This window comes from Oncorhynchus nerka, unplaced genomic scaffold (genome assembly GCF_034236695.1).
Source record: "Oncorhynchus nerka isolate Pitt River unplaced genomic scaffold, Oner_Uvic_2.0 unplaced_scaffold_1724, whole genome shotgun sequence".
NCBI classification, from domain to species: domain Eukaryota; kingdom Metazoa; phylum Chordata; class Actinopteri; order Salmoniformes; family Salmonidae; genus Oncorhynchus; species Oncorhynchus nerka.
The window spans coordinates 47,536-75,175 of record NW_027039601.1 but is presented as its reverse complement, the minus strand read 5'-3'; the positions used below and the strand labels follow the sequence as shown (position 1 = coordinate 75,175).

Below are 27,640 nucleotides of genomic sequence, written 5' to 3'. Positions count from 1 at the left end.
TGACGAAGTCATCTGCAGAGAGGGAGGAGGGGGAGGAGGATTCAGGAGGGAGGAGAAGGTGGCAAAGAGCTTCCTAGGGTTAGAGGCAGATGCTTGGAATTTAGAGTGGTAGAAAGTGGCTTTAGCAGCAGAGACAGAAGAGGAAAATGTAGAGAGGAGGGAGTGAAAGGATGCCAGGTCCGCAGGGAGGCGAGTTTTCCTCCATTTCCGCTCGGCTGCCCGGAGCCCTGTTCTGTGAGCTCGCAATGAGTCGTCGAGCCACGGAGCGGGAGGGGAGGACCGAGCCGGCCTGGAGGATAGGGGACATAGAGAGTCAAAGGATGCAGAAAGGGAGAGAGGAGGGTTGAGGAGGCAGAATCAGGAGATAGGTTGAGAAGGTTTGAGCAGAGGGAAGAGATGATAGGATGGAAGAGGAGAGAGTAGCGGGGGAGAGGAGAGCGAAGGTTGGGACGGCGCGATACCATCCGAGTAGGGGCAGTGTGGGAAGTGTTGGATGAGAGCGAGAGGGAAAAGGATACAAGGTAGTGGTCGGAGACTTGGAGGGGAGTTGCAATGAGGTTAGTGGAAGAACAGCATCTAGTAAAGATGAGGTCGAGCGTATTGCCTGCCTTGTGAGTAGGGGGGGAAGGTGAGAGGGTGAGGTCAAAAGAGGAGAGGAGTGGAAAGAAGGAGGCAGAGAGGAATGAGTCAAAGGTAGACATGGGGAGGTTAAAGTCGCCCAGAAATGTGAGAGATGAGCCGTCCTCAGGAAAGGAGCTTATCAAGGCATCAAGCACATTGATGAAGTCTCCGAGGGAACCTGGAGGGCGATAAATGATAAGGATGTTAAGCTTGAAAGGGCTGGTAACTGTGACAGCATGGAATTCAAAGGAGGCGATAGACAGATGGGTAAGGGGAGACTTTGTAGGCTAGCTGGCAGTGGCTGCGTTGTTGACACTACACTAATCATGGTCGGCATTTGATGGTGAGGTGTTCCAGATCGGGAGAACAAAAAGGACTTCCTGTACGTTACCAAAATCACAACATGAGTTGTTAATCATAAATCAAATCCCTCCGCCGTTCTCCTCTCGATGGACGGAGAACCCCGCTGGCTGAATGGAGGGGGACAACTCCAGAAGAGAGCCATGATTCCGTTAAACAGAGTATGTTACAGTCCCCGATGTCTCTCTGGAAGGTGATCCTCGCCCTGAGCTCGTATACTTTATTGTCCAGGGTCCGAGTAATATAGCGAGTCATATCCTCGGAAGCAGTGGATAATATGCACGCCACCCGAGTCTGACTAGGGGATGGCAATGAATGAATAGACAGACAAAGAGAATGAATGAATAGACAGACAATGAGAATGAATGAATGGACAAACAATGAGAATGAATGTTTATGCATGATTTTTTTTTCAATGACTTGTGCTTCTCAAATGGCAACCTATTGCCCATATAGTGTACTGCTTTTGGCAGAGCCCCATAAGGGAATAGGGTGCTGTTTTAGAGGTGGACTTATATCCTCTCTCTGTTGTAACACGTTGTGTTTCTTGTCCTTGTAGTTTCTGCAGGACACCCTTGATGCCCTGTTTAACATTATGATGGAGAACTCAGACAGTGACACGTTTGACACCCTGGTGTTTGATTCCTTGGTAAGTACAGGTTGTTTTTAAAACACACACACACACACACATTAAATATTTGATTTTGTTCTGTTTCGTGTGTTAGGATATTATACTGTTGTACCAGACTGTGGCGGTGTGGCCGTATCATACAGCTATGACTCATACACATTACTAATGTATGCGTGTGTTGTCAAAGAGAAAGTTGACATAGATTCACAGTATCCCGTGTGGACAAACAGAATACAGAAAAGTTGTCCCAGATTGTCTCTCTGCCTCTGGTCTGCCTCAGGCATTGTGTGGTTTTGAAAGTCTGCTAAATACACACCTTACCACCATTAAGGAATGTTAGCTATGTGCCAGAGACAAGACAGGTCCTGGGTTAGAGACAACCAGAGGACAGGGAGGCCTACCTGTTGGGAGGCCTACCTGTTGGGAGGCCTACCTGTTGGGAGGCCTACCTGTTGGGAGGCCTGCCTGTTGGGAGGCCTACCTGTTGGGAGGCCTGCCTGTTGGGAGGCCTGCCTGTTGGGAGGCCTACCTGTTGGGAGGCCTACCTGTTGGGAGGCCTGCCTGTTGGGAGGCCTACCTGTTGGGAGGCCTACCTGTTGGGAGGCCTGCCTGTTGGGAGGCCTACCTGTTGGGAGGCCTGCCTGTTGGGAGGCCTGCCTGTTGGGAGGCCTGCCTGTTGGGAGGCCTGCCTGTTGGGAGGCCTGCCCTGCCTGTTGGGAGGCCTGGCCTACCTGTTGGGAGGCCTGGCCTACCTGTTGGGAGGCCTGGCCTACCTGTTGGGAGGCCTGGCCTACCTGTTGGGAGGCCTGGCCTACCTGTTGGGAGGCCTGGCCTACCTGTTGGGAGGCCTACCCTACCTGTTGGGAGGCCTGGCCTACCTGTTGGGAGGCCTACCCTACCTGTTGGGAGGCCTACCCTACCTGTTGGGAGGCCTACCCTACCTGTTGGGAGGCCTACCTAATAGATAACGTTCCACTGAATGAAGTATTTGAGCCATCAGACCGTAGTCTATACCACAGATAAGTGACATCACAGGGTGGATCGTATTACACACACACACCCACACACTCACCCACACACACACACACACACACACCGTGACACACACACACCCACACACACACACACACACACCGTGCATGAGATCCTACAGCCCATGTATTTTCCTGCCAGACACAGTCTTAATTAAAACACATCTCTCTAAAGCTGAAAAAGTAGTCGACTAAATATCTCTACATTAATAGAGCTGGTTCTCGTACTATATAATATTAAATCATCATCCCAATGTCTTTTTGTAACTATTTCATTGATTTGAACTTCTGACGCACCTTTATTGTACAAAGCCTGTATCAGCAACTGTTATGTGATGTGGTTTTGTAATGGTCTACTTTGACTAGGTAATTACCAGCCGGCTCCTCTTATCCAGAGAGAAACTACAGAGAGGAAGAACGACTACTCGTCTTACATTATCTGGGAGAAAATAATAGAATACAGAGAAAATTGGCTTTTCATTATTTCCAATCTCATTTCCAATCTCTCTCTCCTTTTTTGTCCATTTTCAATGAAGAAAGAAAAGGTCTAGTTTTGCATCCCGACTCTTGTGACCGTACGGTTTGTGTTTTTAATGACTGTGTTTCTGTTTTGATTCTGGCAGGTATTCATAATTGGACTCATTGCAGACAGAAAGTTTCAGCACTTTAACCCCGTCCTTGAGACCTACATAAGGAAGCATTTCAGTGCTACTCTGGCGTACACGTGAGTACAGCTTATTACTGCTGGAGAAATGTACTGAGTGGACAAAACATTAGGAACACCTGCTTTTCCGTGATATAGACTGACCAGGTGAATCCAGGTGAAATATATGATCCCTTATTGATGTCACCTGTTAAATCCACTTCAATCAGTGTAGATGAAGGAGGAGACATGTAGATGGGGGAGGAGACATGTAGATGGTGGGGGGGACATGTAGATAGGGGGAGGAGACATGTAGATAGGGGGAGGAGACATGTAGATAGGGGAGGAGACATGCATATAGGGGGAGGAGACATGTAGATATGGGGAGGAGACATGTAGATATGGGGGAGGAGACATGTAGATAGGGGGAGGAGACATGTAGATAGGGGGAGGAGACATGTAGATAGGGGGAGGAGACATATGTAGGGGAGGAGACATGTAGATAGGGGAGGAGACATGCAGATAGGGGGAGGAGACATGTAGATAGGGGGAGGAGACATGCAGATAGGGGGGAGGAGACATGCAGATAGGGGGAGGAGACATGCAGATAGGGGAGGAGACATGCAGATGGGGGAGAGGAGACATGTAGGGGGGAGACATGTAGATGGGGGGAGGATACATGTAGATGGGGGGAGGAGACATGTAGATGAGGGGGAGGAGACATGTAGATGAAGGGGAGGAGGCATGTAGATGAAGGGGAGGAGGCATGTAGGTGAAGGGGAGGAGGCATGTAGGTGAAGGGGAGGAGGCATGTAGGTGAAGGGGAGGAGACAAATGTGGTTGAAGGGGAGAGACATGTAGGTGAAGGGAGGAGACATGTAGGTGAAGGGAGGAGACATGTAGGTGAAGGGGAGGAGACATGTAGGTGAAGGGGAGGAGACATGTAGGTGAAGGAGGAGACATGTAGGTGAAGGGGAGGAGACTGGTTAAAGAAGGATTTCTAAGCCTTGAGATAATTGAGACATGGATTGTGTATGTGTACCATTCAGAGGTGACTGGGGGAAGACATGATAATTAGGTGCCTTTGGACGGGGTCTGGTAGTAGGTGCCTTTGGACGGGGGTCTGGTAGTAGGTGGCTGGTAGTAGGTTTTGGACGGGGTCTGGTAGTAGGTGGCAAGGCGGATCTTCCACACTCAACAGTTTCCTGTGATTATCAAGAACGGTCCACCACCCAACTGTGGGAAGCGTTAGAGTCGACGTGGGCCAGCATCCCTGTAGAACGCTTTTAAACACATTGCAATTGTGGCTGTTCTGAGGGCAAAATGTGTGTTGTGCTGCTGCTAGTGTATATATAAGGAAAGTGTTCCTAATGTTTATCCACTCTATAATGAGCCGGGGGGAGTTGGTCCTTTTCCTGGGAACTTGGTGTGGATGATGTTTTCATCATGCTGCTTCTTCTTCTCCTTTTTAAATGATATCTTTTTTTTTTTAACCCTTTTTCTCCCCAATTTCATGGTATCCAATTACTAGCTACTATCTTGTCATATGGCTAAACAACTCCGTACAGGCTCGGGAGAAACGAAGGTTGAAAGTCATGCGTCCTCCGATACACAACCCAGCCTAGCCGCACTGCTTCTTAACACAGCACCATCAACCCGGAAGCCAGCCGCACCAATGTGTCGGAGGAAACACCTGGCAACCTTGGTTAGCGCGCACTGCGCCGGCCCGCCCCGCAGGAGTCGCTGGTGCGCGATGAGACAAGGATTTCCCTACGGCCAAACCCTCCCTAACCCGGGCGACGCTAGGCCAATTGTCGTCGCCCCACAGGCCGGTTACGACAGAGCCTGGGCGCGAACCCAAGTCTCTGGTGGCACAGCTGGCGATGCAGTACAGCGCCCTTAACCACTGCGCCACCCGGGAGGCCCCGCTTCTTCTTCTCCCTGTTGGAGCATAACCGTGTACCAAGGCCATGTGCATAACGCGGGACTCCATCGGCATGCCAACAGCTGTTAATAAATGCTGTACGCGTTCAATGTGAACGAATACAACTGAACACAACGTAGGAGCGTCTCGGTGAGGTGGGTTCGTAACGGGTTTCCAGAACATCCCAGAATGGATGATCAACTGCTTGAATTTGGATTTCACCAGGAAGCAAACCACCGTCCTAAACTACTATGTAGGAGGGGAGGGGAGAGAAGGGGAGGCCTCTCATCTTTGGGGAGAACTTGCACAATTGGTGGCTGACTAAATACTTTTTTGCCCCACTGTATATATGTATGTATGTATGTATGTATGTATGTATGTATGCATGTATGTATATATATATGTATGTATATATATATATATGTATATATATATATGTATATGTATCTAAATACATATGTACATGTGTATGTTCTTCAGGAAGCTGACCAAGGTTTTGAAGAACTATGGGAGAATGCAGAGAAGCTGACTGAACAGCTGCTGAAAGGCCATGAAAGCTCTGGAGTACATATTCAAGTTTATAGTGCGTTCAGGGTCCTCTTCAACCAGTAAGTGTACACACACACCCCTACACACCCCTACATACCCTACACCCCCTATACCCCCACACACCCTACACCCCTACACCATTCCCTACACCCCCTATACCCCCTTACACACTACTACACACCCCTACACACCCCTACACACCCCTACACCCCCCCTTGACATGGATTTTCAAGCCGATTTCAGCAAACTTAAACCTGGCCCCTCAGGAACATTCAATGTCATCTTGGAAAGCAACTCAGTGTCGATATGACCTTGTGTTTTGAGGTTATTGTCCTGCTTTAAGGTGAATTACTCCCAGTGTCCTTTGGAAAGCAGACTGAACCAGGTTTAGCCTGTGCTTACCCCTCTGTTTTTGTTTATTTTTATGCTAAAGATCTCTCTAGTCCTTGCCGATGACAAGCATACCCATAACATGATGCAGCCAATACCATGCTTGAAAATATTTAGTGTGGATTTGCCCAAAACAGAACTCTTTTGTATTCAGATGATAAAGTTGATTTCTTTGCCAAAGGTTTTGCAGTTTTGCTGAGTGCCTTATTGCAAACAGGATGTATGTTTGGAATATTTTATTATGTACTACAGGCTTCCTTCTTTTCATTCTGTCTTTTAGGTTATTATTGTGGAGTAACTGCAATGTTGTTGATCCATCTTCAGTTTTCTCCTATCGGAGCCATTAAAGCTCTGTTACTGTCACAAGTCACAATTGGCCTCATGCTAAAATCCCTGAGTGGTTTCCTTCCTCTCCGGCCAACTGAGTTAGGAAGGGAGGTCTGTATCTATGTAGTAACTGGATATATTGATACACCATCAAAGTGTAATTAATAACTTCACCATGCTCAAAGGGATATTCAATGTCTGCTTTTAATTAGTTTTCCCATCTACCAATAGGTTCCTTTCTTTGCGAGGCATTGGAAAAACCTCCTTGGTCTTTGTGGTTGAATCTGTGTTTGAAATTCACTGCTTGACTGAGGACTTTACAGATAATTGTATGTGTTGGGTAGTCATTAAAAATGTTAAACCCTGTTATTGCACCCAGAGTCCATGCAACTGATTATGTTACTTGTTAAGCACATTTTTTACTCCTGAACTGATTTCGGCTCGTCATAACAAAGGGGTTGAATACTTATCATTATTATGTCTAAAAACATCATTCCATTTTTAACATGAACATGGGGTATTGTGTGTAGGACCGTGACACAACATCTACATTGAATTCATTTTCAATTGAGGCTGTAATAAAACAACATGTGGACAAGGTCAAGTAATGTGGATACCTTCTTGTCCCCTCAGCAGTGTAGCAGGAAGTAACCCCCTCTAAACATGTCTTGTCCCCCTCAGCAGTGTAGCAGGAAGTAACCCCCTCTAAACATGTCTTGTCCCCCTCAGCAGTGTAGCAGGAAGTAACCCCCTCTAAACACGTCTTGTCCCCCTCAGCAGTGTAGCAGGAAGTAACCCCTCTAAACATGTCTTGTCCCCCTCAGCAGTATAGCAGGAAGTAACCCCTCCCTAAACATGTCTTGTCCCCCTCAGCAGTATAGCAGGAAGTAACCCCCTCTAAACACGTCTTGTCCCCCTCAGCAGTATAGCAGGAAGTAACCCCTCTAAACATGTCTTGTCCCTCAGCAGTATAGCAGGAAGTAACACCCTCTAAACATGTCTTGTCCCTCAGCAGTATCTAACCCCTCTAAACATGTCTTGTCCCCCTCAGCAGTATAGCAGGAAGTAACCCCCTCTAAACATGTCTTGTCCCCCTCAGCAGTATAGCAGGAAGTAACCCCCTCTAAACATGTCTTGTCCCCCTCAGCAGTGTAGCAGGTAACAGTAAACATGTCTTGTCCCCCTCTAAACATGTCTTGTCCCCCTCAGCAGTGTGGGAGGAAGCCAACCCCCTCTAAACATGTCTTGTCCCCTCAGCAGTGTAGGAGGAAGTAGCCCCCTCTAAACATGTCTTGTCCTCAGCAGTGTAGCAGGAAGTAACCCCCTCTAAACATGTCTTGTCCCCCTCAGCAGTGTAGGAGGGAAGTAACCCCTCTAAACATGTCTTGTCCCCCTCAGCAGTATAGGAGGAAGTAACCCCCTCTAAACATGTCTTGTCCCCTCAGCAGTATAGCAGGAAGTAAGCCTCTAAACATGTCTTGTCCCCCTCAGCAGTATAGCAGGAAGTAACCCCCTCTAAACATGTCTTGTCCCCTCAGCAGTGTAGCAGGAAGTAGATTCTAAACATGTCTTTTACTCAGCAAGTATAGCACTCCAGAGATGGTAACCCCCTCTATTAGTTTTTATTAGCAGGAAGTAGCCCCGTCTAAACATGTCTTGTCCCCTCAGCAGTGTAGCATCCGTTGATTAAGGTAACGTGTGTTTTACTCAGTAACACTCCAGGATGTAGATACACATCATTAGTTTAATTCCCTTGCACAAAGCAGCTCAGTTTTACAGATTCAGTTTCCCGTTTGCCATTTACATCCAGATTGTGTCCAACAAACTATTGGGATACAAGCCAGGTTGCCTCCATACAAACTGTTACAGTCCAATCTGCCTCCATACAAACTGTTACAGTCAGTTTCAGGTTCTGCCTCCATACAAACTGTTACAGTCCAGATTCTGCCTCCATACAAACTGTTACAGTCCAGATTCTGCCTCCATACAAACTGTTACAGTCCAGATTCTGCCTCCATACAAACTGTTACAGTCCAGATTCCTCCATACAAACTGTTACAGTCCAGATTCCTCCATACTGTCGTGTCTTTGGTATCATTAAAAGTGAAAACTGGTATTTAATCAAATCAATTCTCTGTAATTATTATTACGTGATTATACTAATCATGTAAATGTAATTAACTAGGAAGTCGGGGCACCACGGAAAATATTCAGATTACAAATTTATAATTTTCCTAATTATAACTCTTCAGATATTTTAACATCTGATCAGTTAGTATTTAAATGAATGAATTTTTCTTCACCTCGCGTTAGTCTCATTCCAAACGTCGTAAATTGTTGGTTATCTGCACGAACCCAGTGTTCACTATGAGTCATCCATAAACCAATTGTCTTAATCATTTATTTACATTCACAGAAATGCATAAACAAACAAACAGTAGATCTGGTTACGAGGAAATGACGAGGTTCCCTAGTGGGCTCAGCCAATATGACGGCTTGGTGGACAAAGGGAAGTGGGTGTGGGCTGGGAAGTGGGTGTGGGCTGGGAAGTGGGTGTGGGCTGGGAAGTGGGTGTGGACTGGGAAGTGGAGTGTGGACTGGGAAGTGGGTGTGGGCTGGGAAGTGGGTGTGGGCTGGGAAGTGGGTGTGGACTGGGAAGTGGGTGTGGGCTGGGAAGTGGGTGTGGGCTGGGAAGTGGGTGTGGGCTGGGAAGTGGGTGTGGGTGGGAAGTGGGTGTGGACTGGGAAGTGGGTGTGGGCTGGGAAGTGGGTGTGGGTGTGGACTGGGAAAGAGCGGGAAAGACAAAAGAGTCACTACACACAGTTGATAATTATATTAATTATATCTAGCTGCGGACTAGTAATTCGTGTCTAAGATTTGCTCTTATTCTGTAGGGATCGACAGTCTCAGAGTTGAACCATTTCCGCTGTGCTAATGCTCGACGTGATGGGTTGCATATGGTTAGCATATGGTTAGGTTGGTAAGCAGTTTATAACAGCAATAAGGCACCTCGGGGTTTTGTGATATGGCCATATACTCACGCTAAGGGCTGTGTCCAGTCCCTCCACGTGGCGTCATGGGTAAGAATAGCCCTTAGCCGTGGTATAATGGCCATATACCACACCTCGTCTGGCCTGATTCCTTCATTATAAAACAGTTACAAAGCCTTGTACCTAAGACGTCGCATCAATAAATCACATGAACTGTTCTTCCCCCACGTAAAGTATTCCAGATGAATATGCTAATTAATTCATTAATATACGTCTTTTTGGTATGCCAGGACTTGCGTTGTTTTCCCTGTTTTTGGCGCAAAGCAGACAGGCTGGAGTAGCCCCGTTTTAGATGCTAACGATGATCAGCAATGATCAAGGTATTTTTGGTCTTGTTTGGTATTTGCATGGAGAACCCATGCTGAGCCTACAGTCAGTGGGCCCTGGTTTTGATGGGTAGAGAACTGTGATATAACAATGACAGAGAAGTGGCCTACTGGCAACCGCTACAGGGGGCCTGTTTACATCTCTGTGTGAGCTAACAGCACGTCTCTGTGTGTGGAGGGACTTCAGAAAGGTCTCTAAATCATCGGTTTTAATTCTCCTCTCCTCCCTTTCTCTCTCCACTCCTTTCTCTCTCCCACTCTCTTCCTCATTCTCTCCTACCACCCCTCTCTCCCCTCTCCTCCCTTTCAATCTCCACTCTCTCTCTCTCCCATTCTCTTCCTAAATTCTCTTCTACCTCCCTCTCTCCTCTTATCCCTCTTCCCAACATCTCTTTTCTCCCCATCCCTCTCTCCTCTCCCTCATCCCTCTCTCCCTCCATCCATCCCTCTCTCCCTCCATCCATCCCTCCCTCCATCCCTCTCCTCTATCCCTCTCTCCTCTCCCTCTATCCATCTCTCTCCCTCCATCCCTCTCTCCTCTCCTCTCCTTCCACCTCCCTCTCTCCCTCCATCCATCCTTCTCTCCTCCTACCTCCCTCCCTCCATCCATCCATCTCTCCCTCTTCTCCCTCCATCCATCCATCTCTCCTCTTTCTCCCTCCCTCCATCCATCTCTCCTCTTCTCCCTCCTCCTCCCTCCCTCCCTCCCTCCCCATCCACCTCCCTCCCTCCCTCCTCCATGTCTCCGCCCATTCCCTCCTCTCCATCCATCTCTCCTCTCCCTCCATCCATCTCTCCTCTTCTCCCTACGTCCCTCCATCCATCTCTCCTCTTCTCCCTATGTCCCTCCATCCATCTCTCTCTCTTCTCCCCTCCTTCCTCCTCCATCCATCTCTCCTCTCCTCCTCCCTCCCTCCCTCCGTCTCCTCCCTCCTCTCCCCTCCCTCCCCTCCCTCCCCTCCCCTCCCTCCCTCCTACCTCCCCTCCCATCCCTCCTCCTCCCTCCCTCCCTCCCTCCCTCCTCCCTCCCCTCCCTCCCCTCCATCCATCCCATGTCTCCATCCCTCTCCATCATCTCTCCTCTTCTCCCTCCTATTCTCCCTCTGTCCGTCCATCCGTCTCTCCTCTCTCCCCAGACTGTATGAGAACAAAGGAGAAGCAGACTTCATGAGTCCTTGAGGAATCTCTTCACTTCCTTCAATGACATGATGAACATCAACTCTGAGAACACAGGCATGGTGAAGGTAGGACATCAAATCATATAGTCTGGCTCTGCTTCAGAGTGATGCCTTTTGTGTTTCCATGGTATTTTGTCTCCCTGTGTATATCAGTCTCTAGTTCCCATCTCATGTCCACTATGTGTCTAGTAGTAGAGGTCGACCAATTATGATTTTTCAACACCGATACCGATTATTGGAGGACCAAAAAAAAGCCAATACTGATTAATTGGCCTAATATTTTTTCTAATTTTTTAAAAATATATATATTTGTAATAATGACAATTACAACAATACTGAATGAACAATGAACACTTTTATTTTAACTTAATATAATACATAAATAAAATCTATTTAGTCTCAAATAAATAATGAAACATGTTCAATTTGGTTTAAATAATGCAAAAACAAAGTTTTGGAGAAGAAAGTAAAAGAGTGCAATATGTGCCATATAAGAAAGCTAACGTTTCAGTTCCTTGCTCAGAACATGAGAACAAATGAAAGTTGGTGGTTCCTTTCAACATGAGTCTTCAATATTCCCCAGGTAAAAAGTTTTGGGGTTGTAATTATTATAGGAATTATAGGACTATTTCTCTCTATACCATTTGCATGTCATATACCTTTCACTATTGGATGTTCTAATAGGCACTTTAGTATTGCCAGCCTAATCTTAGGAGTTGATAGGGTTGAAGTCATAACAGCTCTGTGCATCAAGCATTGCTAAAGAGCTGCTGGCAAGCAGTAAAGTTTGAATGAATGTTTGAGCCTGCTGCTGCCTCAGTCAGACTGCTCTATCAAATCATAGACTTAATTATAACATAATGACACAGAAATACGAGCCTTGGGTCATTAATATGGTCAATTTCGGAAACTATCATTTTTGAAAACAAAAGCGTTTATTCGTTCAGTGAAATACGGAACCATTACGTATTTTATCTAACGGGTGGCGTCTCTAAGTCTAAATATTCCTGTTACATTGCACAACCTTCAATGTTATGTCATAATTACGCCAAAATTCTGGCAAATTAGTTGTACTGAGCCAGACGGCCCAAACTGTTGCATATACCCTGACTCTGCCAGACGGCCCAAACTGTTGCATATACCCTGACTCTGCCAGACGGCCAAACTGCTGCATATGCCCTGACTCTGCCAGACGGCTCAAACTGCTGTACCTGACTCTGCCAGACGGCCCAAACTGCTGCATATACCCTGACTCTGCGTGGAACGAACGCAGGGGAAGTTACACAACTTCACCTGGTTAATGTTGCCTGCTGACATGAATTTCTTTGAACTAAATATACAGGTTTAAAAATATATACATCTGTGTATTGATTTTAAGATGTTTATGGTTTTTTCGCAAATGCGTTTTTGTAAAAACCATCCCCCTGTTTGGCGAAGTTGAAGTAGGCTGTGATTCGATGATAAATTAGCGGGCACCACATTGATTATATGCAACGCAGGGCAAGCTGGTTAACCTAGTAATATCATCAACCACTAGTTAACTAGTTTCCTCGTGGAGCAATGTAATCGGCCATAATCGGCGTCCAACAAGGCTGATTACTGATTGTCATGAAAACTTGAAATCGTCCCTAATTAATTGGTCCATATGTATCATGCTCTCCTAGGAGTAAAGGACAATATATAGAGCCAGTCCATAGTTTGGACACATCTACTCATTCAAGGGTTTTTCTATATTTTTGTACTATGTTCTACAATGTAGAATAATAGTGAAGACATCAAAAAACTATGAAATAACACATATGGAATCATGTAGTAACAACAAAAAAGTGTTAAACAAAAATATTTTAGAATTTAGATTCTTCAAAGTAGTTCATATCCAAGCAAGTCTCTGAACAGTTGATGTTGAGATGTGTCTGTTACTTTAACTCTGAAGCATTTATTTGGGCTGCAATCTGAGGTGCAGTTAACTCTAATGAACGTATCCTCTGCAGCAGAGGTAATTCTGGGTCTTCTTTTCCTGTGGCGGTCCTCATGAGAGCCAGTTTAATCACAGCGCTTGATGGTTTTTGTTACTGCATTTGAAGAAACGTTAAAAGTTCTTGAAAATTTCCCAGGATTGACTGACCTTCATGTCTTAAAGTAATGATGGACTGTCGTTTGTCTTTGCTTATTTGAGCTGTTTTTTTTACCAAATAGCTTCTGTATACCACCCATGCCTTGTCACAACATAACACAACTGATTGGCTCAAACGCATTAAGAAAGGAAAGAAATTCCACAAATTAACTTTTAACAAGGCACACCTGTTAATGGAAATGCATTCCAGGTAACTACCTCATGAAGCTGGTTGAGAGAATGCCAAGAGTGTGCAAAGCTGTCATCAAGGCAAAGGGTGGCTACTTTGAAGAATACAATATATTTTGATTTGTATAATTAACACTTTTTTGTTTACTACATGATTCCATATGTGTTATTTCATTAGTTTTCACTTATTATTCTACAATGTAGAAAATAGTAAAAAATAAAAAACTGGAATAAGTAGATGTGTCCAGACTTTTGACTGGTACTGTATCTCCTATTGTTGTCTGTGTGTTGTTCCATTCTTTATTCATTGTCTATCTGAATAGATCTCTCCATGTGGCTCCCTCCCCTCTTTATTCATTGTCTATCTGAATAGATCTCTCCATGTGCCTCCCTCCCCTCTGTGTTCATATGTATTTCTTCTGCAACTGTTATCTATGTCTGTGTTCTCTCTCTGACCTGTTCTGTGTCCCGACGTATCTCTCTCGCTCTCTCATGCGCTCTCTGACCTGTTCTGTGTCCCGGGGCTTCTCTGCGTTCTTCCTCTTTAGCTCCTCCTCAAGGTATTTTCTGATATCCCTCCCTCCCTCCCTCCTGATGGCTCCCTCCCTCCAAGCATAATCCCTCCCTCAAGCATAATCCCTCATAATGACCTCCCTCCCTCCCTCCCTCCCTCCCTCCCTCCCCTCCTAATTACTGATGGCTCTAGACAAGCATAACGACTGATGGCTCTAGACAAGCATAATGACTGATAGCTCTAGGACTGATGAAGCATAATGATGACTGCACTAATGACTCTAGACAAGCATAATGACTGATGGCTCTAGACAAGCATAAGACAAGCATAATGACTGGCTCTAGACAAGCATAACGACTGATGACTCTAGACAAGCATAATGACTGATGGCTCTAGACAAGCATATGACTCTAGACAACTGATGGCTCTAGACAAGCATAACGACTGATGGCTCTAGACAAGCATAATGACTGATGACAAGCTCTAGACAAGCATAATGACTGATGGCTCTAGACAAGCATAATGACTCTAGACAACAAGCATAATGACTGATGGTTCTAGACTAGCATAACGACTGATGGCTCTAGACAAGCATAATGACTGATGACTCTAGACAAGCATAAATGATGGCTCTAGACAAAGCATAATGACTCTAGACAAGCATAATGACTGACTGATGACTCTAGACAAGCATAATGACTGATGACTCATAATGACTAGACAAGCATAATGACTCTAGACAAGCATAATGACTGATGGCTCTAGACAAGCATAATGACTCTAGACAAGCATAATGACTGATGACTCTAGACAAGCATAATGACTGATGACTCTAGACAAGCATAACGACTGATGGCTCTAGACAAGCATGCATAACGACTGATGGCTCTAGACAAGCATAACGACTGATGGCTCTAGACAAGCATAATGACTGATGGTTCTAGACAAGCATAATGACTGATGGCTCTAGACAAGCATAATGACTGATGACTCTAGACAAGCATAATGACTGATGACTCTAGACAAAGCATAAGACAAGCTGATGATAGCATGACTGATGACATAGACAAGCATAATGACTGATGACTCTAGACAAGCATAACTAGACTGGATGACTCTAGACAAGCATAACGACTGATGACTCTAGACAAGCATAATGACTCTAGACAAGCATACGACTGATGACTCTAGACAAGCATAACGACTGATGACTCTAGACAAGCATAATGACTGATGGCTCTAGACAAGCATAATGACTGATGACTCTAGACAAGCATGACTGACTGACTCTAGACATGCATAATGACTCTAGACAAGCATAATGACTCTAGACAAGCAACTGATGACTCTAGACAACCATAATGACTGATGGCTCTAGACAAGCATAATGACTCTAGACAAAGCATAACGACTGATGAAGACAACCATAATGACTGATGGCTCTAGACAAACCATATGACTGACTCTAGACAAGAATAATGACTGACTGATGCTCTAGACAAGCATAATGACTGATGACTCTAGACAAGCATACTGATGACTCTAGACAAGCATAATGACTCTAGACAAGCATAATGACTCTAGACAAGCATAAGCATAGACAAATGACTGATGACTCTAGACAAGCATAATGACTCTAGACAAGCATAATGACTGATGGCTCTAGACAAGCATAAGCATAAGACAAGCATAATGACTGATGACTCTAGACAAGCATAATGACTGATGACTCTAGACAAGCATAATGACTGATGGCTCTAGACAAGCATAACTGACTCTAGACAAGCATAATGACTGATGGCTCTAGACAAGCATAATGACTGATGGCTCTAGACAAGCATAATGACTGATGGACTCTAGACAAGCATAATGACTGATGACTCTCATATGACTCTAGACAAGCATAATGACTGATGGCTCTAGACAAGCATAATGACTCTAGACAAGCATAATGACTGATGACTCTAGACAAGCATACGACTGACTGGCTCTAGACAAGCATAATGACTGATGGACTCTAGACAAGCATAACGACTGATGGCTCTAGACAAGCATAACGACTGATGGATTTCTAGACAAGCATAACGACTGATGGCTCTAGACAAGCATAATGACTGATGGCTCTAGACAAGCATAATGACTGATGGCTCTAGACAAGCATAATGACTGATGACTCTAGACAAGCATAATGGCTCTGATGACTCTAGACAAGCGATAATGACTGATGACTCTAGACAAGCATAACGGACTCTGCACCAACAACTGATGACTCTAGACAAGCATAATGACTGATGGCTCTAGACAAGCATAATGACTGATGACTCTAGACAAGCATAATGACTGATGACTCTAGACAAGCATAACGACTGATGGCTCTAGACAAGCATAATGACTGATGGCTCTAGACAAGCATATGACTGATGACTCTAGACAAGCATGGTGGCTCTAGACAACAAGACTGATGACTCTAGACAACCATAATGACTGATGGCTCTAGACAAGCATAATAATGACTGATGGTGACTCTCTAGACAAGCATAATGACTGATGGCTCTAGACAAGCATAATGACTGATGACTCTAGACAAGCATAATGACTGATGGCTCTAGACAAGCATAATGACTCTAGACAAGCATAATGACTGATGACTCTAGACAAGCATAATGACTCTAGACAAGCATAATGACTGACTCTAGACATAATGACTCTAGACAAGCATAATGACTGATGACTCTAGACAAGCATAACTCGACAAAGCATAATGAATGACTGATGACTCTAGACAAGCATAATGACTGATGACTCTAGACAAGCATAACGACTGATGGCTCTAGACAAGCATAACGACTGATGGCTCTAGACAAGCATAACGACTGATGGCTGGCTCTAGACAAGCATAATGACTGATGGCTCTAGACAAGCATAATGACTGATGGCTCTAGACAAGCATAATGACTGATGACTCTAGACAAGCATAATGACTGATGGCTCTAGACAAGCATAATGACTCTAGACAAGCATAACGACTGATGACTCTAGACAAGCATGACTCTAGACAAGCATAACAACTGATGACTCTAGACAAGCCAGCATAATGATGACAACTGAATGACTCTAGACAAGCATACTGATGGCTCTGACAACATAATGACTCTAGACAAGCATAACGACTGATGACTCTAGACAACCATAATGATGGCTCTAGACAAGCATAATGACTGATGGCTCTAGACAAGCATAATGACTGATGACTCTAGACAAGCATAATGACTCTAGACAAGCAAGCATAATGACTCTAGACAAGCATAATGACTGACTGATGGCTCTAGACAACCATAATGACTGATGACTCTAGACAAGCATAATGACTCTAGACAAGCACTAACTCTGACATAATGACTGATGGCTCTAGACAAGCATAATGACTCTAGACAAGCATAATGACTGATGACTCTAGACAAGCATAATGACTGATGACTCTAGACAAGCATAATGACATGGCTCTAGACAAGCATAATGACTCTAGACAAGCATAATGACTGATGACTCTAGACAAGCATAGACAAGCATAATGACTGATGGCTCTAGACAAGCATAATGACTCTAGACAAGCATAATGACTGATGACTCTAGACAAGCATAACGACTGATGGCTCTAGACAAGCATAGCAAATGACTCTAGACAAGCATAACGGCTGGCTCTAGACAAGCATAATGACTGATGGCTCTAGACAAGCATAATGACTGATGACTCTGAGCATAATGAAGCATAATGACTGATGGCTCTAGACAAGCATAATGACTCTAGACAAGCATAATGACTGATGACTCTAGACAAGCATAACAACTGATGACTCTAGACAAGCATAACGGCTGATGGCTCTAGACAAGCATAACGACTGATGGCTCTAGACAAGCATAATGACTGATGGCTCTAGACAAGCATAATGACTCTAGACAAGCATAATGACTCTAGACAAGCATAATGACTGACTAGACAAGCATGACTCTAGACAAGCATAACGACTGATGACTCTAGACAAGCATAACTCGAACAAGCATGATGGCTCTAGACAAGCATAATGACTGAACCAAGATGGCTCTAGACAAGCATAACGACTGATGACTCTAGACAAAGCATAACGACTGGACTCTAGACAAGCATAATGACTCTAGACAAGCATAACGACTGATGACTCTAGACAAGCATAACGGCCTGATGGCTCTAGACAAGCATAATGACTGATGGCTCTAGACAAGCATAATGACTGATGACTCTCTAGACAAGCATAATGACTCTAGACAAGCATAATGACTCTAGACAAGCATAACGACTGATGACTCTAGACAACCATAATGACTGATGGCTCTAGACAAGCATAATGACTCTAGACAAGCATAACGACTGATGACTCTAGACAACCATAATGACTGATGGCTCTAGACAAGCATAATGACTGATGGCTCTGAACAAGCATAATGACTCTAGACAAGCATAATGACTGATGACTCTAGACAAGCATAATGACTGATGACTCTAGACAAGCATAATGACTGATGACTCTAGACAAGCATAATGACTGACTCTAGACAAGCATAATGACTGATGACTCTAGACAAGCATACGACTGACTGATGGCTCTAGACAAGCATAATGATGGCTCTAGACAAGCATAATGACTGATGGCTCTGACAAGCACTGATGGCTCTATAATGACTGATGACTCTAGACAAGCATAATGACTGATGACTCTAGACAAGCATAATGACTGATGGCTCTAGACAAGCATAACGACTGATGGCTCTAGACAAGCATAACGACTGATGGCTCTAGACAAGCATAATGACTGATGGCTCTAGACAAGCATAATGACTGATGGCTCTAGACAAGCATAATGACTCTAGACAAGCATAATGACTGATGGACTCTAGACAAGCATAATGATGACTGACCAAACATAACAACTGGCTCTAGACAAGCATGACTGATGGCTCTAGACAACAAGCATAACCATAATGACTGATGGCTCTAGACAAGCATAATGACTGATGGCTCTAGACAAGCATAATGACTAGACAAGCATGACTGATTCTAGACTAGCATAAGCATAATGACTGATGGCTCTAGACAAGCATAATGACTGATGACTCTAGACAAGCATAATAACTGATGGATCTGCATAATGACTCTAGACAAGCATAATGACTGATGGCTCTAGACAAGCATAATGACTCTAGACAAGCATAATGACTGATGATAGACAAGCATAATGACTCTAGACAAGCATAATGATGGCTCTAGACAAAGCATAATGACTCTAGACAAGCATAATGACTGATGACTCTAGACAAGCATAATGACTGATGACTCTAGACAAGCATAACGACTGATGGCTCTAGACAAGCATAGACAAGCATAACGACTGATGGCTCTAGACAAAGCATAATGACATAGACAAGCATAACATAATGACTGATGGCTCTAGACAAGCATAATGACTGATGGCTCTAGACAAGCATAATGACTGATGGCTCTAGACAAGCATAATGACTGATGACTCTAGACAAGCATAATGACTGATGGCTCTAGACAAGCATAATGACTCTAGACAAGCACCAACGACTGATGGCTCTAGACAAGCATAGCGAAGAACAAGCATGATGACTCTAGACAAGCATAACAACTGACTGATGACTCTAGACAAGCATAACGACTGATGACTCTAGACAAGCATAACGACTGATGACTCCAGACAAGCATAATGACTCTAGACAAGCATAATGACTCTAGACAAGCATAACGACTGATGACTCTAGACAAGCATAACGACTGATGGCTCTAGACAAGCATAATGACTGATGGCTCTAGACAAGCATAATGACTGATGACTCTAGACAAGCATAATGACTCAAGCATAATGACTCTAGACAAGCATAACGACCATAATGATGACTCTAGACAACCATAATGATGACTGATGGCTCTAGACAAGCATAATGACTCTAGACAAGCATAACGACTGATGACTCTAGACAACCATAATGACTGATGGCTCTAGACAAGCATAATGACTCTAGACAAGCATAATGACTGATGACTCTAGACAAGCATAATGACTGATGACTCTAGACAAGCATAATGACTGATGACTCTAGACAAGCATAATGACTCTAGACAAGCATAATGACTGATGACTCTAGACAAGCATAACTGATGGCTCTAGACAAGCATAACGACTGATGGTTCTAGACAAGCATAACATAATGACTGATGGCTCTAGACAAGCATAATGACTGATGGCTCTAGACAAGCATAATGACTGATGGCTCTAGACAAGCATAATGACTGATGACTCTAGACAAGCATAATGACTGATGGCTCTAGACAAGCATAATGACTCTAGACAAGCATGACTGATGACTCTAGACAAGCATAACAATGACTCTAGACAAAGATGGCTGATGGCTCTAGACAAGCATAACGACTGATGGCTCTAGACAAGCATAATGACTGATGACTCTAGACAAGCATAATGACTCTAGACAAGCATAATGACTCTAGACAAGCATAATGACTGATGACTCTAGACAAGCATAGCGACTGATGACTCTAGACAAGCATAACTCTAGACTGATGGCTCTAGACAAGCATAATGACTGATGGCTCTAGACAAGCATAATGACTGATGACTCTAGACAAGCATACGACTGATGACTCTAGACAAGCATAATGACTCTAGACAAGCATAACGACTGATGACTCTAGACAAGCATAATGACTGATGGCTCTAGACAACAAGCATAAGCATATTGACTGATGGCTCTAGACAAGCATAATGACTGATGACTCTAGACAAGCATAATGACTCTAGACAAGCATAATGACTCTAGACAAATAACGACTGATGACTCTAGACAACCATAATGACTGATGGCTCTAGACAAGCATAATGACTGATGGCTCTAGACAAGCATAATAATGACTCTAGACAAGCATAACTAAATATAATGACTGATGGCTCTAGACAAGCATAATGACTGATGGCTCTAGACAAGCATAATGACATGATAACGACAGTTCTAGACAAGCATAATGACTGATGGCTCAAGACAAGCATAATGACTGATGGCTCTAGACAAGCATAATGACTGATGACTAGACAAGCATAAAGACTCTAATGACTGATGACTCTAGACAAGCATAATGACTGATGGCTCTAGACAAGCATAACTGATGACTGATGGCTCTAGACAAGCATAATGATGATGCTCTAGACAAGCATAATGACTGATGGCTCTAGACAAGCATAATGACTGATGACTCTAGACAAGCATAATGACTGATGACTCTAGACAAGCATAATGACTGATGACTCTAGACAAGCATAATGACTCTAGACAAGCATAACGACTCTAGACAAGCATAATGACTGATGACTCTAGACAAGCATAACGACTGATGGCTCTAGACAAGCATAATGACTGATGGCTCTAGACAAGCATAATGACTGATGGCTCTAGACAAGCATAATGACTGATGGCTCTAGACAAGCATAATGACTGATGACTCTAGACAAGCATAATGACTGATGGCTCTAGACAAGCATAATGACTGATGGCTCTAGACAAGCATAATGACTCTAGACAAGCATAATGACTGATGGCTCTAGACAAGCATAATGACTCTAGACAAGCATAACGACTGATGGCTCTAGACAAGCATAATGACTGATGGCTCTAGACAAGCATAATGACTGATGGCTCTAGACAAGCATAATGACTCTAGACAAGCATAATGACTGATGACTCTAGACAAGCATAATGACTGATGGCTCTAGACAAGCATAATGACTGATGGCTCTAGACAAGCATAATGACTGATGGCTCTAGACAAGCATAATGACTCTAGACAAGCATAATGACTGATGGCTCTAGACAAGCATAATGACTGATGGCTCTAGACAAGCATAATGACTGATGACTAGACAAGCATAATGACTGATGACTCTAGACAAGCATAATGACTGATGGCTCTAGACAAGCATAATGACTGATGGCTCTAGACAAGCATAATGACTGATGGCTCTAGACAAGCATAATGACTGATGGCTCTAGACAAGCATAATGACTGATGACTCTAGACAAGCATAATGACTGATGACTCTAGACAAGCATAATGACTGATGACTCTAGACAAGCATAATGACTCTAGACAAGCATAAACTGATGACTCTAGACAAGCATAATGACTGATGACTCTAGACAAGCATGAGCTGATGGCTCTAGACAACCATAATGACTGATGGCTCTGATGACAAAGCATAATGACTGAGCTCTAGAAAGCATAATGACTGACGACTGGCTCTAGACAAGCATAATGACTGACTGATGGCTCTAGACAAGCATATGACGACTGATGACTCTAGACAAGCATAATGACTCTAGACAAGCATAATGACTGATGGCTCTAGACAAGCATAATGACTGATGGCTCTAAGACTCAAGCATAATGACTGATGACTCTAGACAAGCATAATGACTGATGGCTCTAGACAACCATAACGACTGATGGCTCTAGACAAGCATAATGACTGATGGCTCTAGACAAGCATAACGACTGATGGCTCCTAGACAAGCATAATGACTGATGGCTCTAGACAAGCATAATGACTGATGGCTCTTGACAAGCATAATGACTGATGGCTGATGACTCTAGACAAGCATAATGACTGATGGCTCTGATGACTAGACAAGCATAATGACTGATGACTCTAGACAAACGCAACGACTGATGGCTCTAGACAAGCATAAGACTGATAATGACTGATGGCTCCTAATGACAAGCATAATGACTGATGGCTCTAGACAAGCATAATGACTGATGGACTCTAGACAAGCATAATGACTGATGGCTCTAGACAAGCATAATGACTGACTCTAAAGACAAGCATAATGACTCTAGACAAGCATAAATGACTGATGATGACTCTAGACAAGCATAATGACTGATGGCTCTAGACAAGCATAATGACTGATGGCTCTAGACAAGCATAATGACTGATGGCTCTAGACAAGCATAATGACTGATGACTCTAGACAACCATAATGACTCTAGACAAGCATAATGACTGATGGCTCTAGACAAGCATAATGACTGATGGCTCTAGACAACCATAATGACTCTAGACAAGCATAATGACTGATAGGCTGACTCTAGACAAGCATAATGACTGATGGACTCTAGACAAGCATAATGACTGATGGCTCTAGACAAGCATAATGACTGATGGCTCTAGACAAGCATAATGACTGATGCATAATGCTCTAGACAAGCATAATGACTGATGGGTCTAGACAAGCATAATGACTGATGGCTCTAGACAAGCATAATGACTGATGGCTCTAGACAAGCATAATGACTGATGGCTCTAGACAAGCATAATGACTGATGGCTCTAGACAAGCATAATGACTGATGGCTCTAGACAAGCATAACGACTGATGGCTCTAGACAAGCATAATGACTGATGGCTCTAGACAAGCATAATGACTGATGACTCTAGACAAGCATAATGGCTCTAGACAAGCATAATGACTGATGGCTCTAGACAAGCATAACGACTGATGGCTCTAGACAAGCATAATGACTGATGGCTCTAGACAACCATAATGACTGATGGCTCTAGACAAGCATAATGACTGATGGCTCTAGACAAGCATAATGACTGATGGCTCTAGACAAGCATAACGACTGATAGCTCTAGACAAGCATAATGACTGATGGCTCTAGACAAGCATAACAACTGATGACTATATGCATAACTGACTGATGGCTCTAGACAAGCATAATGACTGATGGCTCTAGACAAGCATAATGACTGATGGCTCTAGACAAGCATAATGACTGATTGCTCTAGACTGATGAAGCATAATGACTGATGGCTCTAGACAAGCATAATGACTGATGGCTCTAGACAAGCATAATGACTGATGGCTCTTGACAAGCATAATGACTGATGGCTCTTGACAGCATAATGGCTCTAGACAAGCATAATGACTGATGGCTCTAGACAACCATAATGACTGATGGCTTTAATGACTCTTGATGCTCTGTCCAGGGATGGCTCTAGACAAGCATAATGACAAAGCATAATGACTCTAGACAAGCATAATGACTGATGGCTCCTGACAAGCATAATGACTGATGGCTCTGAGACAAGCATAATGACTGATGGCTCTAGACAAGCATAATGACGACTCTAGACAAGATGACTCTAGACAAGCATAATGACTGATGGCTCAGACAATGACTCTAGACAAGCATAGCGACTGATGGCTCTAGACAAGCATAACGACTGATGGCTGTAGACAAGCATAACGACTGATGGTTCTGACCATGGCTGGCTCTAGACAAGCATAATGACTGATGGCTCTAGACAAGCATAATGACTGATGGCTCTAGACAAGCATAATGACTGATGGCTCTAGACAAGCATAATGACTGATGGCTCTAGACAATGAAGCATAATGACTCTGAGCATAATGACTCTAGACAACCATAATGACTCACAAGCATAATGACTACGTGGCTCTAGACAAGCATAATGACTGATGGCTCTAGACAAGCATAATGACTGATGGCTCTAGACAAGCATAATGACTGATGGCTCTAGACAAGCGCAATAATGACTGATGGCTCTAGACAAGCATAATGACTGATGGCTCTAGACAAGCATAATGACTGATGGCTCTAGACAAGCATACGACTGATGGCTCTCTAGACAAGCATAACGACTGATGGCTCTAGACAAGCATAATGACTGATGGCTCTAGACAAGCATAAACTGATGGCTCTAGACAAGCATAATGACTGATGGCTCTAGACAAGCATAATGACTGATGGCTCTAGACAAGCATAATGACTGATGGCTCTAGACAAGCATAATGACTGATGGCTCTAGACAAGCATAATGACTGATGGCTCTTGACAAGCATAACGACTGATGGCTCTAGACAAGCATAATGACTGATGGCTCTAGACAAGCATAATGACTGATAGACAAGCGACTGATGGCTCTAGACAAGCATAATGACTGATGGCTCTAGACAAGCATAATGACTGATGGCTCTAGACAAGCATAACGACTGATGGCTCTAGACAAGCATAATGACTGATGGCTCTAGACAAGCATAATGACTGATGACTCTTGACAAGCATAACGACTGATGGCTCTAGACAAGCATAATGACTGATGGCTCTAGACAAGCATAATGACTGATGGCTCTAGACAAGCATAATGACTGATGGCTCTAGACAAGCATAATGGCTGATGGCTCTAGACAAGCATAATGGCTGATGGCTCTAGACAAGCATAATGACTGATGACTCTAGACAAGCATAATGGCTGATGGCTCTTGACAAGCATAACGACACATCCTGTCATACAAAATATTGTGATATTATAGTTACCATGTTCAACATTCTAGTGAGGACCAGGGCTGTTACCCAGTTGGTCATCTAATCACCTTTAAGATCAGGGATCATCCTAATGGTTTTGTTTTGTCCAGGGCGCAGCGTTGAGATACGTCCCCCCATCATCAAACTGGTCTTCGATCCCAAGGAGCTCAGGTAGGTTGTCATCAGGGAAACTGCTGTCTCGTGCTGAATATGTTACACTATACACTATATGTACACTATATACTATACATTATCTGTGACTCCTGTTAGACTATACTGTAATGTCATTATCTACGTTTTAACACATCTGGTTATGTACACTGTACACTATACTATACATTATCTATGATTTAACACATCTGGTTATGTACACTATACACTATACTATACATTATCTATGTTTTAGCACATCTGGTTATGTACACTATCTGTGACTCCTGAATACTGTAATGCCATTGTCTGTGACTCCTGAATAATGTAATGTCATTACCTGTGACTCCTGAATACTCTAATGTCATTACCAGTGACTCCTGAATACTGTCGTGTCATTATCTGTGACTCCTGAATACTCTAGTATCATTATCTGTGACTCCTGAATACTGTAGTATCATTATCTGTGACTCCTGAATACTGTCGTGTCATTATCTGTGACTCCTGAATACTCTAGTATCATTATCTGTGACTCCTGAATACTGTAGTATCATTATCTGTGACTCCTGAATACTGTAGTGTCATTATATGTGACTCCTGTTAGACCTGAACTGTAATGTCATTATCTGTGACTCCGGAATGCTATAGTATCATTATCTGTGACTCCTGAATACTGTAGTATCATTATCTGTGACTCCTGAATACTGTAGTGTCATTATCTGTGACTCCTGTTAGACCTGAACTGTAATGTCATTATCTGTGACTCCTGAATACTGTAGTATCATTATCTGTGACACCTGAATACTCTAGTATCATTATCTGTGACTCCTGAATACTCTAGTATCATTATCTGTGACTCCTAAATACTGTTGTGTCATTATCTGTGACTCCTGAATACTGTAATGTCATTATCTGTGACTCATGAATACTCTAATGTCATTATCTGTGACTCCTGAATACTGCAATGTCATTGTCTGTGACTCCTGAATAATGTAATGTCATTATCTGTGACTCATGAATACTCTAATGTCATTATCTGTGACTCCTGAATACTGCAATGTCATTGTCTGTGACTCCTGAATAATGTAGTGTCATTATCTGTGACTCCTGAATAATGTAGTGTCATTATCTGTGACTCATGTTAGACGATACTGTAGTGTCATTATCTGTGACTCCTGTTAGACTGTACTGTAGTGTCATTATCTGTGACTCCTGTTAGACTATACTGTAGTGTCATTATCTGTGACTCCTGTTAGACTATACTGTAGTGTCATTATCGGTGACTTCTGAATACTGTAGTCATTATCTGTGACTCCAGTTCGACTGTACTATAGTGTTTTTATCTGTGACTCCTGTTAGACTATACTGTAGTGTCATTATCGGTGACTTCTGAATACTGTAGTCATTATCTGTGACTCCTGTTCGACTGTACTGTAGTGTTTTTATCTGTGACTCCTGTTAGACTATACTGTAGTGTCATTATCTGTGACTCCTGAATACTGTAGTCATTATCTGTGACTCCTGTTAGACTACACTGTAGTGTCATTATCTGTGACTCCTGAATACTGTAGTGTCATTATCTGTGACTCCTGAATACTGTAGTCATTATCTGTGACTCCAGTTCGACTGTACTGTAGTGTTTTTATCTGTGACTCCTGTTAGACTATACTATAGTGTCATTATCTGTGACTCCTGTTAGACTACACTGTAGTGTCATTATCTGTGACTCCTGAATACTGTAGTGTCATTATCTGTGACTCCTGTTAGACTATACTGTAGTGTCATTATCTGTGACTCCTGAATACTGTAGTCATTATCTGTGACTCCTGTTCGACTGTACTATAGTGTCATTATCTGTACATGTAAGGATGCCAGAAGCTAAGGAAGAGGTGCAGTAGTGAATCTGAAAAAGCCGTGAGTTACAAAGTCAATCTAAGAAATGAAGACACGTGTAAATGATTTGACTGATTAAGGTAAAGCGCTCTGACATGGAAGAGAGAGACTAAAGAGCTCAGTGGGTTTTGTCTCGTCAGTAATCGTCTCTTTGAAATCACATTCTGTGTTTTAGAGATAGTCTTCCCTTTATTTTATTTTATTTTTTGGGGGGGTGGGGTGTGATTATCTTTAACAGTTATTAAACTTGAACAGGATTAAAGAACTGATTTGATATTGTGGCTTGTGCAGTGT

At 43.4% G+C, this 27,640-nt stretch overlaps 1 long non-coding RNA gene across 1 annotated transcript; it reads left to right on the top strand.

The window, feature by feature from the left end:
* The first annotated feature begins 1,520 nt into the window (after positions 1-1,520).
* LOC135568053 (uncharacterized) lies at positions 1,521-5,719 on the top strand. Its single transcript, XR_010462502.1, has 3 exons — positions 1,521-1,630; positions 3,267-3,367; positions 5,691-5,719. It is a non-coding gene; the product is annotated as an uncharacterized LOC135568053 (long non-coding RNA).
* Positions 5,720-27,640: the final 21,921 nt, after the last annotated feature.